This window comes from Morus notabilis, unplaced genomic scaffold (assembly GCF_000414095.1).
Source record: "Morus notabilis unplaced genomic scaffold, ASM41409v2 Scaffold685, whole genome shotgun sequence".
NCBI classification, from domain to species: Eukaryota; Viridiplantae; Streptophyta; class Magnoliopsida; order Rosales; family Moraceae; genus Morus; species Morus notabilis.
This window is the reverse complement of record NW_010363506.1, coordinates 169002-181937: the sequence shown is the minus strand read 5'-3', so window position 1 is coordinate 181937 and position 12936 is coordinate 169002.

The following is a 12936-nucleotide window of genomic DNA, read 5'->3' as shown; positions in this document are numbered from 1 at the left end:
AAGAGAGTGGCGGGGGTGGGGCGGCAGGAGCAGCAGCGGCGCCCGGAGAGGGGAAGAAGAGAGAAGGGAAGAGAGAGAGAGAGAGAGAGAGAGAGAGAGAGAGAGAGAGAGAAGGGGAGAGAGGGAGAGAATGGAAGAGAGAGAGAGAAGAGGAGAGAGGAGTGGCGGGAGCGGGGCGGCAGGAGCGGCGGCGGCGGCCAGAGAGGGGAAGAAGAGAGAAAGGAAGAGAGAGAGAGAGAATGGAAGAGAGAGAGAGAGAGAGGGCCGGTGGCGACGGGCAGTGGCGGCAGCGAGGGGAAGAAGAGGTAGAGAGAGAGAAAGCGTCGGGGGAAAATGAAAAGGAATAAGATAGGGTATATTAGATGAGACTTATTTGCGACGACATTATCGTCGCAAATAAGTTTAAATGTCGTCGCAAATAATCATTTTCCCCGCGTTTAGTTTTTTGGCGAAATCTTAAAAAGATTATTTGCGACGACAAAGAGAAAATGTCGTCGCAAATAACATGAAATTATTTGCGACGACATTTATCGTCGTAAATAAATCTAAAATATCGTCGCAAATAATCATTTTTCCCGCATTTGGTTTATGGTGAAATCTTGAAAAGATTATTTGCGACGACAAAGAGAAAATGTCGTCGCAAATAACATGAAATTATTTGTGAGGACAATGTCGTCGCAAATATGTTATTATTTACGACGACTTGTCGTCGTAAAAAATGGATTACCTTGGCGGCAAAAATCCGCGCCATTAAAATTTGCGTTCCAAAATTATTTGCGACGACATTTAAGTTATTAGCGACAACATGATTATTTTATTTAACGGGGAGTAATTGCGACGACATGTCGTCGTAAATATACTATTATTTGCGACGACATTTGTCGTCGTAAAAAATGTCGTCACAAATGGCCTTTTTTGTTGTAGTGTTTTATTTTATTGTAATACATTTTGAGTCAAATGCATTGATACTTGTTTTTATTTTTGCAATTATAATTATGTTCGGTGGCAGCATTTTCTTATTTTCGTGATAAATAACTTTTCCAATTTACAAACTTAATCTTCTCCATTAAAAAATAAAGAAAGAAATAAAAACCTTTAGTCTTCTTCGTAAAGACAACGTAAAGCTTCTGCAAAAAATTTACGAGTATTTCAAGCTAAAGAAGAAAAGAGAGGAACCGAACAAACTCCACGTGCATATGCGGGTTTATTCTCATTCATCAATGATTGAACATCTTGAAAAAGAACACCAAAAAGGCACTTGGATTCCCTTATACATGCATATGCCTGTTGCGGTGGAACATTTATAGATTTACAGCTAATCGATCTGTTACCAAAACAATCGATGTGTGTGCGCCTCATAGTGTGTGTATATATTATGTATAAATACATATATATATATATACATCTATATATATATATATATATCTGTGTGTTTGTTTGTAGATGGAGCCCAGTTACCTAAATATTCTCGAACAATATTTGCGCTTTTTACGTGGCTCCTGATTATGTTGTCTGGCTTCTGAATGACTTGGTCTTAGACTCTCATCCACAGTGCGATAGGAAAATGTGCGCAGGCTATATACTGATGTAGAATAACCATATAATATGACAAAACGACATTTTTACCACTTAATTAATGTCTTATACATTGTAAACAAATTGCTGTATGAGTGCTTCATGTGCACGTATGTAAGCGACAAATGTAACTGTTCAAACAAAAATAATAATAACAATTATAAGAAGAAGAACAATCATATTTGTTGTGTGTATATTTTACTTGATCTACCAAAGTTAGTGCTTTGTGCACTAAAATATTCGGTGGCGGTATATTTAATGGAACGCATATGCATGGGCAAGCTCTGGAACAAATGCCAATTCTATTTGTTTGTCCTCGTTTGTATCGATCGACTTCCTTTTTACATATAATATGCCATGCATGTCTTTCTAAAAAAAATGTATAGTAATAATAATTATAAAAAATACATTATATATATATATAGATATGCCATACTAACATATATGCACGAACCTTCTGTAGCATATATATGTATATCTATACGTATATATATATATATATTTATTGGCGCTCTCATCTCTCAAGTAATAATAGTGCTATTAATAATGAGGATTCAAAAGAGAGATAATTCAATAACTAAGAGAAAAGACATCCTTTAATTAGAAATAAAAAAAATAAAAAAAAAAAGAACTTTGCAGTTGGGTATGAAAAACTACATTTACCCATAGTGTAGTAGCTAGTATGGCTCTATTTTTAACCGACAGATCCTATGTAGAAATGATAATCTGAGCAGATGAGATGAATGTTCTTTCATCTAAATGCCACAGGTTACTCTCCAAAATTGGAGGATATCTAATGCGGCCAAAATGAGCTAGAAGAAATGACTCAAAGGTCTTCGATCAATTACTATTAAAAATATCCGACGACGGGAATCTCAGCGATGATGGAAATTGTGAAGATTAAAGAGTGAGTTGAAAGCATATATAAATAGTTATTAATTGGAGGTTCCCATGGCGTCAAAAGTCAGCAGCCTAGAATATGGAAATATTGTGAAATGCCTTAAAATGCATTCAATTTTCTAGAGACGTGAATCTGTACAAAGACTATGAGTTGCAAACTTGCATTATGAAGACATTTGGATGCCCGAGTTTTCTTTGAAGACTCGTGAGTTTGCTCTTTGTTTGCACTTAAGATTACCTTTTAGAGCTAAAGAGAGCCCAGTAAGTCACGCATTCCACTCCATTACATCAGAGAGTACATCCGCGGGAATACGTGTGGGATTCAGTATTCACATCACCAATAATATTAATTTTGGATTTTAAGGCGTACATAATCGTGCATAGTCTAAAAGTCAACATCCGGATTTTATTTGAGATAAAATCTATCAAAACATGAAAAGAGAAAGTATCCTATTAAAAATATTATAAAATACTTTTAATATATTGACGAATTGAGTAGTCAAGTAACTTACTCTCCGACAAATAATAAAATTAGTTAAGAGAGATGTAATTGTTATATTTATGATAGGTGTGGCTGTAAATAATTAAATAGCAAGATAAAAATAGAAGTGCGTGATAATAAAAATATATCGAAACTCTGTCAGTTCTCTCTCTCCTAATCTTATGTATGTTCTTGAGTTATAGATTTATCGTGGCTGTCTAAATTTTACGTTAATAAACACACACTGTGGGTAATTAAAGACGTGGTGATGATCGTGATCGTAAAGGATTGTGACTTGGAGCATGAAAATCATACTCGTAACTGGAGTATCATGAGACTATCCCGTTGATAAATTTTATACCGGAGTCGAATTGAAGATCCGACCTGAAACTAGCGTAGGCGCTTCCACTCATGTACCAAGTGGTATATTTTTCCTTCAATTAAAATGAAAGGCCTTTTGGCGAAGTTATGGACAGCAAAATTATAATTCCTACTAGTCTTAAGGAAAGGGACAGACACCAAATTACAGTTGAAGGACAAAGCGAGTTGATCAATCGCTTTAGAGATCTCCCAGAAAGGAGGGGCAGTTCCATTGAGGCAATCCATAACTACTTGTTTGTCTCTTTCCAAGACACAAATAGGTAGTTTGGAGAGTGCTGGCACAATTAATCGCAAGAGCAACAGCCGAAGCTTCAGCAAGAAGGGGGGACTGGGCTTCCTAACAGAAGAAGAAAAAATAACTGTAGCATCAGGTCTCGGGCAACTGTAGCATCAGAGGGATATGCTTAGTAAGCAGCGTGTTCTTTAAAAAGAGGAAAGACGAGGTTATGGACTTCACAGCCATCACAATATTAGGCCTACAGTACTAGCATGAATTAAGCCGACTAATTTTTAACGGTTAAATATGTCAAAATCACATTAAATTAAAAAAATATATATATAAAATACAGTTTTTGACATAAATTTAAAGGTTGAAAAGTAAAAAATTACTAGTAGTTTAGCTTTTCTAATTTTACGAGAGAAACTCTCTTATCTTTTACATAATAACTAAAGAAGAATAAGTTTCATTAACTGTCCTAAAGGCTAACGAAACGTTTCTCTCAAATTCTTGCCTTTTTTTTAACTTTTTTTTCTCCTTTTATTTTTCTTCCAACAATTTTTTCCTCGTTTTTTTCTTTTTTGTCTCCCTCCTTTCATTCTTTTTTTTAACCTTATTATACATTCCCTTTTTCTTAAATTGACCCTCGTAAATATACTTTTCTTTTTAATTCCTTGTTGAAATAATTTTTCGTCATACATATTCCTATCTAATTTATTTAAAACAAAATACGTGTTCCCTTCATAAAATGTTTCATAAGGGTTTTTTTTTTCATACTTTCCTTCATTTTTCCCCCTCTCTTTGTTTTTTTAAATCCTATTATACATTCTTCTTTTTTTATTTCTCCAAATAAGACATTAATAAATATAATTTTCATTATTACTTACAGAATCTTACGCGCGGTTACAACTAGTGAATAATTTTAAAAAACTATATAACTTGTCAAAATATAAATAGTTAAATTACTATTTGTTCTCACCACTTTTAGGATGGACTAGTGCTGTAAGTTGGAATGGGCCGATTTTATCTCCTTTAGGGCTGGCCCGGTTAGGCTCACACATCATATTTTTAAAGATTTTTTTTAAATAATGTCTTATGAAATTTACGGCCGAGTCGGGCCAGCCCTAAACTTTTTAGACTTAAGGCTGGGTTGGACCGACCCTCTCTCTTTTAGAGCCAGACTGGTCCCGTCTGAAATTTCGCTTCAAGCCGACGAGCTCAGACTGAACCTAACTGAGCGGCCCAAACTTACACCTTTAGGATGGACTTTTTGGTAAGTTTCATGTCTTATGGATTTGAATGTTTTATTTTCATTATAGATGCTTAATATTTAACTTTGGATGTTTTATTTATGTAATGAATCAAATACTTAAAGTGGATGTTCATAATTGTGAAATAAATAAATTTGATTATAGTAAAATTTTGTTTCTAATCATAGCTGAGAACGGATAAATATTAGTCGAAACATTAAAAATAATAACTATTTTAGTTTAGTTTTAATTTAAATTCCTTAAATATAGTAAAATCTTGATAAATAAATATTCGATAAATTAATAACTTGATTAAATAATAAAATCATTCGGTTCGGAGTTGGACTAATGTATTAAATTAATTATCTCACTAAATGCATGAGATAATAGTTTTTTATAGAATCCTTTATGGCCCAATAAAAATATAAATTAATAAAATATAAAAAATAATAATACATACTTATTAACATTCTATATACAATCTTCTAGGTATTAAATTTTTTTTTTTTTAAATACGTACATCAATTTTATGCGTATGAAGTGCTTATTAACATTCTATATACAATATACCCACATTAATTTTTGGACTCTATGTATAGGTATATAAGATTTATTATATGCATGATAACTTTTGACTACATCTACTATTTTTTATTTAGTTATAACTCATACTGAATTTTAGTTAAAAGTATTGTACTAAGATGACACAAGTCATTAAAATGTAAAAGTCTTTTAAATTAATAAATATTTTTTATTAATAAATTAATAAATTATTTATTTATCAAAAAATAAATAATTTCGCTAATCTTTTTCTTATTTTCAATAGTATTATTTTATAGTGGCCACTCTAATTTGACTTTGATTGGAAATCTCCAAACCGACCCGTGGTTTTTGCTATACTATAACAAATCAATTGTAATCGAGTGGAAACTCTTTAATGGGTTGGTTACTTGGTTCGTACTTGCGGTTTGGCTTGGTTGGATATGACTAATTAAATTATGTTTAATCAATTAATTAAAATGTTACACCTCATTTAATGAACTTTAATGGAATTGACATATAATTAACCTTGATTAACCATCCTTCCATTACTCACATCTAAATTGAAAAAGAAATCTCTCCCTCCGCCGTGGGAGCAAAAAGTAATTTAAACAATTTTCAAATGATATCAGATTGTTACTCTGACACCGATATCACCAGAGTTGGGAGCAAATCATGACGTTCACAATACTGATTTAGCACAGAATTTGAAAATCCGCCACCATAGGCCTGCAAACAGTGGTGCTAAATATTCTACCAAAAATAAAAAATAAATAAAACAATCCGATGCTAAATATGCTTGAATTTTGATTTGCACCATTGAAAAATAGAAATAAACGTGAAGCTTTTTATCATGGGGTTTGCCTTCAGTAGATTTCTATATCTAGATATCGTTTACTAGCTCGCACATCTAAGCCAAGTACTTCTATCCTTTAAAAGAATAGGTCCGCATATAAAAGTGCAAGTGTAATTTGTGTTTTGTAACATGACATTTGATATGTACAAGGTATTTACTTATCATATCACCTCTCAATATTGTTATAGATAATAAATAAATAAAATTGATTTAATGTATTTTGTGTTTCTTAAAACTTCACATCATTGCGAACATACAATCACCGAAGGTTTTTTTTTCTCTCTCTCTCTCCCACACGAACCAGAGATAAAGTGAATGACCGCCGAAGCTCAGGAGCTGTCCTCAGGCGTGTCACCGGGCTCCTAACCATGAAATTATTGAGAATAGTATCCTAGAAGCATGAGATGTAATAAGATATTTATTATTTAATTAATAAAAGAGTTTATTCATCATTTTATGTGCATATATTTATGAATATTTTATGAATATCAAATGAAAATTCCGTGATTGTTTATGTAACCTTAAACACAGTATATAAATGTTATATACGAGCGGATAGTGTTTAAGGATAATAATAAAAAACATTGTTCATGATGAATTTAATTAAAGTTCAGAATCTTTAATTAAAACATTATTAATACATGTCATTCCTATTTAGAATGGAACGGTGTTATCCGCACTGTTAATATGGCGAGATATTGAATGAGTGTATTTCGCATAATAAGATTATGTGGAACAAGAACACAAACACAATATGAATTTCTAATAATTTCCGTTAAGCATAGAAATTCTAATTGAGTCTACCGATGGTCATATATAGGATGATCTTAATCCTGAGTTCTTAACAAACTCCTATTTATGGATTTATGTCTTTTGATTTACTCAGTACGGATTCCGAGACCCTGAATCCTATTCTTTGTATTTTGGAGACATAATGAAATAGGTAGCTGGGAATGTTATTGTACGAGATGGAATCCATTCCTTCTTGAGAAAGAAGTAGATAAATAATTCTCTTGAGTGTTGATTCGGTACTTGGATTAGCAAGAGCACTCTGGTTCATGAATGTGTTTTGTGAATCACTATCCATTAGAGAATCCATGGTACTCAAGGATGCATATATAATTAGAGAGGTTAACGGATCTTACCTGACTCTAATTATGAATTATTTATGGAGGATTGATCTATATGTAATGACTATATCAAATGGACACTTCGCAGTTTAGAAGTAATTAATGTCTATAATTTCAAGAGTTCAATTCCAAGTTTATAGTGGAGTAACTATTGGAATTAATAGAATTAATTAATTAATTAAAGTGTTTAATTAATTATTAATTTTCTTGGAGCTCAGGATTATATGTCCATTAGTCCCCGCGTCGTCCTTGTAATTCTACCAGACACAGAGGGCAAAATGGGAATTTTAGAATTCTAAAATTCTAAAATTAAATACTCGAAAAATAATTAATTGAGAATTAATTATTATTTAAATAATGTGATTATTTAAATTTGAATTTGAACACATCTAGATTTATCCATTTAAACTTATTTAATAAGTTGTTCAATTTAGAATTCAAATTAATTTAAGTTTGACTTAAATTCGAATTTGAATTTGAATTAAAATTGGACTATTGGATAAAGGATAAAATCTCTTCCTTCCCTATCTGTTATTGGCGCCACACACAGGGTAAAACCCTAATGATGTGGCCGGCCACCTTGGAGATAAGGGGAAGGGATTTTATGTTCCAAATTCAAAATTAGAGATAGGGATTTGATTCTGTTTTGAAGTTTGACTTCTACTCTTTAAATATGAGAATGATAGAAAATTGTGGACATAATTTTTAAAACATTTTTTTCTGCCCTAAATTGTTTGGTGGCCGAAATTCATAGAGGGAAAAAAGAGAGCAAATATTTTTCTCCAAAAATTCCACATCGTGCATGCGTTGGTGTTTGTAGAAATTCAAGTGTTTTAAGAAACTTGTTTTGTCTCACGTGTGCCCACACACACGTCTACGTGGAATCAAGGAATTGACGTGGAAGACTTTGGTATTCTAAACACAAACTTGGAGCAAGGACTGTTCGTCATCGAAGAACTCAAGTTATCATCCGAGTCGGCTTCCGGGTATTTTTCCGGATTGAGTTCTTGATGTAAATTAATGCGATTAATTTATTCGTGCATAAATTAATATAATCTATAGAGTATCTCAAAAGTTTTATGAAAATTTTTGTTATACACGATCCGCTTCTCCCCACGCTTCCGTACCCGAATTCGATTCGGGAACCAACAGAAACATGGTCCTCCGATTCGTCTCATCATGGGCTTATCATTAGTGATGGTGGTGTACGATGTGGTGTCTTTGTTTGGGCGGATCTAAACAGTTTGCAACTTAGAAACGGAACAAATGGGCATTATTTTCATACAACTCTGTCGTTTGATATCTAAAATCTCTTGAGCAGCTATCTTCCTCGATGGTCCTTTGGCCGGTTGCCCTTCACCAGAGGTTTCTAATGGCGGTGGCCAGAGCTTTTTTTGTTACAACTTTTGTGTCTCCATCCGATCCTCGTTTAGTTTGTTGTTAGATTTTAGTAATCGGCTTAAAGCCTACTATATGTCTCCTAATAGGGTGATCTTGGTTCTGCTAAATTTTTTTTAGGCCGTGTAGATGTCCCCTCTGTGTGGGTTTAGCAATCTATCCTCCAGCGCTTGAAAGCCAATGTCGATAGGAGGATTTTTTCAATTCGAGCCTTAAGTGTGCTCGTTGTTAGTGTGCCGAGGTCTCCTGTTTTCAGGCCTCAAGCATGCATTTGTCTTTCTGATGAGTCATTAGCATTGTACTGAGATGATTGTTTATCAAGTTTTGTTTAAATGTAATTTTCCTTTTATCAAAAAAAACAAAAAAAGAAATCACATCACTATATAGATATTAAAGTGAGTGTATGGGGGAGGTCAGAGTTCTAGAGAGAGAAAGTTAGAGAGAAGTGCTATGTATCAAGCTTAAAGGAGGAGTTCTCTGGGGTCGGTGTTCCGGCTATTCGTCGGGCTGTCAGCCTCCAAAGTTTGTCGAACAGATCGTAGAGGTCACCGACGTTGGGTTCGTGCAGATGGAAGTGTGGATAGTCACCGAAATGGAGTTATTTAAGGGGAAGCACTTTTTGGTCTTCTACCTTAGATCTATGACGTGTTCGCCGCGGGATTCTGTTGAAACTCTGAGATCTAGATCATGGAAGGGAGACGAGGAAGGTTGTCTAGAGCGTGTGGCAGTCGCTGCTCGTTGGCGGTAGTGCGTGGGTCCCATGCGCCGATGTGTCACCGTGTCTCTGGTACTTTGTTGCCATTTTAAGAGCTTTTCTCTACGCCACTTCTACCGTGTTTCACACACCTCCGGCGTTAAGAGGCTCGATTTTTCTGCTTTTATTTCTTGGGATCTTTGTAGAGTTTTTTCTGTTTCTATGTTTTATGTTTTTATTTGTGTTGTAATAACGGTGATAGTATCTCCATCTACTGACGTTAGGTCTTGGTTAGAGGGTGGTCTTCTTCCCACCGCTCTAAATCTGAGTTATGTAGTCCATTTTGGGACTGAAATGTGGTTCATCTAGAGTTATTTCGAAGTAGCCGAACCCTATATAGTGCCACTAGTTGTATGAGTTTTTTTCCGTTATTGAGTAAGAGATACGTTTGTATTCATTTCTTGACCCTGATTTTGTTTTGTATCTTGACCCTTTAGTGGCTTTTTAATGAAGTTATACTATTGCCTTTAAAAAAAAAAATTAAGAGGATGTTTGGTAGAGGGATTCGTTCCCTGATTCGAATCATGATTCATGGTTCGCTACAGTATTTTCTCTTACAAAAAATTCACGTAAATCGAAAATTATTTAAATCATATGGTTTGAATCCTCCAACCAAACGTAAGTCATCCCTAGTGTTTTTGAAAATAATACAAAAATAACCTCTTGATTTGATTGGTCAATTTTTTAACATAAAAAAATTATACCCTCATTAATATGCATTAAATATTATTTTAAACATCGATTAAAAAAATAATAAATAAAATAAATTCAAAACTAAAAATTTCTCCAAAAAAAAAAAAAAGAAGCAAAAACCCCCGACTTCATCTTCACTTCCTCGGGGGCAAAAACAAAATTTATCCATCTTTGGATTGTCAATCCCACACCAATTATAATTCGGCAATATAAACAAACTAAACACAAGATTTTTTTTTTAAAAAAAAAGAAAAAAAAAATACTTTTCAGATAAAGTGAGCCAACCAATCTTTCGAGGTAGCAAAGCATAGTACTGATGTTGAAATGAATTGTTACGTTGTGGAGTTTGATATACATTATTATTTAAAAAAATCATTTTTAAAGGAAAATTACATTTAAACAAAAACTACCTAATAAAACCAAGGTCTATTAGTGTCTTTTCATTTATTTATTTTTTAACAGGAGCTATGTGCATGAAATCGTGTTTATATTACCTTTTCCTGCTTTGCAATATATGTTTCATTCAATAAAAGGTACTTGTTTCTTATATTTGATAACTTTTTCTTCTTTTATTTATTTCATTTCCCATATTTATTTGCTTATAATTGCAAGGCTTTGATTAGGGGTGAGAAGGAAGGAAAATATGAGATTAATGAAGTTGGGGTCTCTTTTCTTTGATTTTTTTAATAAACTAATGTTTAAAATAATAACTTTTTTTACTGATCGTTTAAAATAATACTTAATACATATATTAATATGTTAGTCTCTGTATTTTGAAAATTTTAATCGGTATGGTTAACAAAATAAGTTGTATTTTACTTTTTATTTATAATAATAAAAGGGTAAACTTGAGATTTGGTTGGAATGAACACAAAGATATTCAAGGACCGAATCTTTATCTAAGAGCCCGTTTGGTTCATGGATTAAAACCATGAGATTAGAATCATTTTCGATTTACGTGTATTTTTTATGAGAGAAAATACTGTAGCGAATTATGAACCATGATTCGAATCAGAGAATGAATCCTCCAACTAAACGGGCTCAGTGTACAATATTTTTTCCTTTTTATGTAAGATTATACATATAATTTATAATGAATGAAAAATCTAGATCTTGTAAGGTGCGCTTTCGAAATATTTAGATTATGAGACGTTTGGTTTATGGATTAGAATAATAAGATTTACGTGTATTTTTTGTGAGAAAAAATACTGTAGTGAATTATGAACCATGATTCAAATCATGGTATGAATTTCCTTACCAAATGTCTCCTAAGTTTTGATACAAGATTATATGTATGATGGATTAAATTATATTTTGTTTGTCTATTTAATTATTTGTAGTGGTTTCGTTCATTTCACTTATTCGAGTTTAGAATTCGAGTTTTGCTACAGTAAAAAGCTCTCATAAACAATCACATCTAACTTTTTTGCTACCGTAAAAAGTTCTCACATAAAATCACATCTCAACTCGAATTAAAAACTCAAATCAGCGAAATGAACGGGGTTTAACAAAGTAATCAAGGAGAAAAGGGGAGAAAAAACTACAACAGAAAAATAAAGTAAATATGATATAAAAGCAAAAGTGGAATTAATAAGTGGGAATAATAACTTCTAAAACAAATGAAAAATTGAGGCTTGGGGACACACAAAATCCATGCGTGGCAGAGATTCTGTCCTCTAAAGCCCTTCACACATTCCTTGCAATGCAACAAAAATTGAAGGAAAAACAAAATCAATAAATTACCATGTCAAAGTAAAAAATTACGTTTTACAATTGTTTCCATATAATACACTAGCTGTTGCATTTTTTCTTTGTTATTTATACAATTTCTTATTAAATTCTTAAATTGGTAAATTAAAGGAGTGAGAATTTTTTATTTAGCAACGTTTACGAAATACACATAATGTTACGAAAATAAATTGGCCCGATCAAAACCAATTAATCGCGATTCTTAATTATTATCTCACCTTCATTCTATGTTATCAATGATCAAACCACGGTTTAGGCGATTGCAAGTTGCAACTACATGTGTCAATAGATTAGAGGTTATTCCAATGATCCTACATATGTAGTAGGTTGTTGGTTACCAATGGCAATCCAACCGTTCACTCTGATGATTGGAGGCCTTACCGTGATGTTGTAAATACGACGAAAATTGTGGTATGTCGCGACAAACTTTTCATGCGACGTAAATTTTTAAAAATAATACAAAAATATGTACATATAAAGACAGACATATAACACACATTGCAACAGCTCCAAAAAAAAAAAAAAAATCCATACATCTTACTAGTTTAAAACAAGCATATTAATAGTTTACTGTGTTTATTTCAATAACAAAAAATAAATAAATAAATAAATCCTTCGAGGTATGATGAGAAGTGTTCTTCGGTCTTGACCATTATTGTAACACACAAATTTGATATCCTCACGAGCACAAACTATTTTTTATTGTTTATTGTTCTCTAAAAAGAATTGACCATAATAATTTATACAAATGATATCACGAAATAAGTAAAAAGAAAAAAAAAAAAAAAAAAAAAAAAAAAAAAAAGAAAAGAACCTGAGGCGATACTCAAAAAAAAAAAACTGAGGCGGCGTTTGTTTCTGGGATACACCATAGCAGCAGGGAAGCATAACCCGTTTTGCTTGGTGAGAAAGTTTGAAGGCCGAAGTCAAAGAGTAGACTTGGTTTTTAAAAGGCTCTTTTCGCTCCGATTCTCTCTCTCTCTCACCTTTTCTATTCTGTTTCCTTTTTCTA